General features: G+C 47.7%; 1 non-coding gene across 1 annotated transcript; it reads right to left on the reverse strand.

The window, feature by feature from the left end:
• Nucleotides 1-2208: 2208 nt before the first annotated feature.
• TRNAG-GCC (transfer RNA glycine (anticodon GCC)) lies at nt 2209-2280 on the reverse strand. Its single transcript has one exon. It is a non-coding gene; the product is annotated as a tRNA-Gly (tRNA).
• Between the last annotated feature and the right edge of the window lie 1723 nt (nt 2281-4003).

Below are 4003 nucleotides of genomic sequence, written 5' to 3' on the forward strand. Positions count from 1 at the left end.
CCCCCGTTTGAGCTCTCGCTCGAATCTCCACCTTTATGCGTTGGTAGGCTTTCGACTCAATCTAATAGCCGGGCGCCAATAAAAGAGAAAGTTTTCGCATGGGCTCATCATCTGATGCAGAACCGATGCGAGAGGGAGAATAAATATGGGGGAAGCGGGGATTGATAGCTTTCAAGAACCAGTGGAAAGGATTATCAGTTCCCTGCCCTTTCCAAAAAGAGTAATTAGGCATAAAAGATTTGATTGAATGAACGCCACCTTGGTTGTTTTCAAACAAATCCAATCTTGGGCCAAGCGTTGCCAGCCGAGCCGAAGGCAAAAAAGGGAGAGATAGGGAAGAGGAGATTAAGGATAGTCACTCCACTCCATAGATAGTGCACACAGATTCTTCTTTCATTTTCAATTCCTTTCGGGTCGGAAACGCGGGCTGCTGGTGGGGCTGTGCCCATTCTCCCTCTTCTTCCGCTTTACAACCGGAATAAGGAACCTTAGAATTCACCCTACCTGTCGATGAAAAAATGGGATTTGAGAGGACCACCAGCTAGCAGATCAGAAATCTTTGTATGGGTACGGAATGTCCTACTCCTGCCTGAGCTTTCCGATCCACCAATCCCCTATTTCAGGGACATCTGTGTTAGGTAGGCCCAGGGATCACTAATTAGTCGAATGAACCCATCTCTCTGGCCTATCATTTGTTGGTCGATCCGGCTGGCATCTCCTGCATATCTATGGGGGCCCCTTTATACAAGTTTGCTGCTAGGAGTCCCTAGAGTCGAATCAATAATCAATAGAAGTTTACTGACCTGGCTCTTCAATCGACGATCTACTACTCCCTCTTAATAGCAGATGCCCATGCTTTGATTCGAAAGCCCTAGCCAGTGATGAATCCCCAGGAAGATCGGAGTAAACAATTCCTCCTCCCTGAAAGTTTGAACCCGTCCCAAGAACGAACACTTTCCTACTGCAAGGTGAGGCTCTGCTCTTCCCCTAGAATCCACTCCGGGTCGGGGGAGCAACTAGTCCAACTTCTTAAGCAGCCGAGATATTGAACAAGGAACATTTGAAACAATTCCTTGCCTCACCCTGAGATGAGAGGGAAGGTCGATTTGACTCGAATCCTGGACCTGATCTTTAATCCTACACCGGTTAATGATGCGATGGGAGAAGTTTTTCTTTTTTTTGTCATTTTTTCATCAATGCTGGCCCAGTCGAGGTAATCCTGATGGACAAACCTTCGATTTGCCTCTAGCTCTATAATCCACCCGTCTTCCCCAGTCCCTGAAAGCCCTCCCGGGGCCTAGCCCTCTTTCTCAACTCGAGTCTTAAGTTCAGCGACTTTCATCGTTGACGAACACCTGCGCTAATAAGATAAGACAAAGAAATGGGGAGTCTATGCCTTGAATGAATCAGTAACAACGGATTAGTGGAATGAGGGATCAAGAGACGGATAGGGGGGAATGGCCTATCAATCATTGGTGGACCTTCCCTTTTTCCAGTCACGGAGCTCTCAACTGAGTTGTTTAGGTTCTGGAATTTCATCTCTAGTTGGGGGTTTCGATTCGAAGGAACTAAAATGTGGTGCGGGTTCATCTCTCTCGACCAGTTCAGGTTCAAGGGAGGGTGATCGAGGGGACCCAGACTTTAGATCTCTTCTCTATGGCGGGAGGTTTCTTTCGTATCAAGAGTGTGTTGGGGAGGCCAGGGAAGACGGATTGGATCGAGAGGCGATGCTTATGCCTCTTCTTTATCGATAGGATTCCCATCATTTTCAGTCGGAGGCGAAGGAGACAAGGGCGAGGGTGTACGTATCCCAGGTGAGCCAAGAGGTGAAGAGTGGGAGTAGATCAGTCTATCCTCAACCTCCATCCGTCATTAGTAATCTCAATTCGCTTTTCCTATTCACTAGTACACTGCGCGCTACAACTAGAAGCCCCTTGACTAGTAAGGGAAAACGCTAGCGCGCTAGCTAGCTAGTGTTAGCCCCTACTTGATTTATGGGATATCCATAAAGGATACCTAAAAAGCGAAGCGCGCTAGCGCGCAACGGCTGATGAAAAGCCAGCAACTTGTTAGGAGTAGGGTTCCAAACCTTTCTTCTTATTAGTAAGATAGATTTTCCACCCTATACAAGGGGCTGCCTTGCTGCTCCCCCCTATCTCTAAAGGGGCTTATGTACTCCACTCGTTACCACTAAACGACGAAGCCAGGAGCGGAAGGAGGGACTTGAACCCTCAACCTCAGCCTTGGCAAGGCTATGCTCTACCATTAAGCTATTTCCGCCAGCGGGGCAAGGTCAAGGAGCGAAGCACTACTGAGCAATTCACGTATCACAACATACGGATGACTTCTGTTTTTCCGCCGGACCACAGTCTTGACCTCCGATCGAGCTACGAACACGAGTAGGTAGGCGGCTAGGGGGGGAGAGGGGCTGCCTTTTCCATCAATCTCCGGCCGCTCAGTGCCGCTATTGGTGCGAGTTGTAAGGAGTCTTGGTCTCGAGTCAAGCTGGGGCCTCATTTCATTCTCGTAAGGGGAATGAGTGCACCGAAAAACCAGACAAGTTGCTCCCTCGCCTCGCAGCGGCGGCATCTGTCTTTTAAGTTATTAGTTGTCATTTCCTAAGACGGCCCCTCTTATTCTACGATAATCCAAGCTGCAGCTCCACGAGTCTGCTCTCCATGCTCGGAACCGGTCGATTCCTAAGCCATTCGTTCTCCCCTCTCGGTTGGCCTTTGCCAGCCACTAGAACAAGTAAGAGAACCTACAATGAATGAACTTAAAGAACCGCAGATTTTGACCGGATTGTACACCTTTGTGTCTGGCTATGTAGATGTGCATAAAGAAGGGACGGGACATCTCTCTCCTTTTTTTGGGGGAAGAGAGGGGGTCGATGTAATTGAGTTCCATCCAGCCTCACGAACTTCTTACTGGGGCAGTACTATAGGCATTTTCGAGTGTTTGGATGCACGTGTTTTGTTCATATTCCTGCGCAGTTAATAGAAAAATTGTCCCCAAGGCAACCACTTGTGTCTTTCTTGGATATGCTCAGTCCGGGTATAGATGCTATGACGTGAAATCCAAGAGACTCGATGTATCCTTAATGCTCTCTTTATTTAATGGAAATGGAGTCGCCTCATATTTTCCTTAACCTAATTAATCAGCCCCGGGGGAGAATGATGATGGAGATGTATTGCGGCCTTCTCCTGTTCATAAACTTTTTCCTCATTCTTCTGCAGTTGATGTTACGGATCAGCCTCACTCTTCAGGCCAGCAGCTTTGCTCAGCATTTTCTGCCGATTGTCAGCCTGTTCAGCTGACCTCAGAGGATTCCAGTCACCCGGCACAGCATCTTTCTTCTAGGCGGCGATTACAGTCTCTTTCCCAGGGTCAGGCTACTCCAGAAGATCAGCAGCCTAGCCCAGTTGCTTCCCTTCCAGTCGCCTCCTCAGATTCTGGATCCCTCTCTCAGGTTCGTCGATCCTCTCAAGTTTCTTATCCTGTTGAAGGATTTTGATCAACTCAACTATATCGTTTTCCCCAAAAGATCGAGCTTACCTCATGTCAGTTCAATCTTCTCATGAACCTGAATCGAGCTCAATTACATCGACCCTCCAATCATTCTTGCTGGAGAGATGCTATACAGGAAGAAAGAAATGCCCAGGAAAAAAAGAATAAGACTTAGTCTCATTGCCTGCAGGGAAAGAAGCCATTGGCTGCAAGTGGATTTACAAGATCAAGCATAAAGCAGATGGCTCGGTAGAGAGATAGAAAGCTAGATTAGTAGCTAAAGGCATGCTTTAGCTGTTGAGTCGAACCCTTTTAGAGATAGGGAAAACATTTGCTCCAGGTTGCTACATTCGTGGCATTCTTGCCTTGGCTGCAATCAAAAGGTGGCCTTATTTCAATTTGACGTGAAGAATGCCTTTCAACAACATAAGGGAAGGGGGGATCCACAAGAATTTCTATTCAGCCTCCTCCAACTCCAGGCTTCTCTTCTCCTAGG

This window comes from Sesamum indicum, unplaced genomic scaffold (genome assembly GCF_026168435.1).
Source record: "Sesamum indicum cultivar Baizhima isolate 11 unplaced genomic scaffold, ASM2616843v1 HiC_scaffold_71, whole genome shotgun sequence".
NCBI lineage: Eukaryota > Viridiplantae > Streptophyta > Magnoliopsida > Lamiales > Pedaliaceae > Sesamum > Sesamum indicum.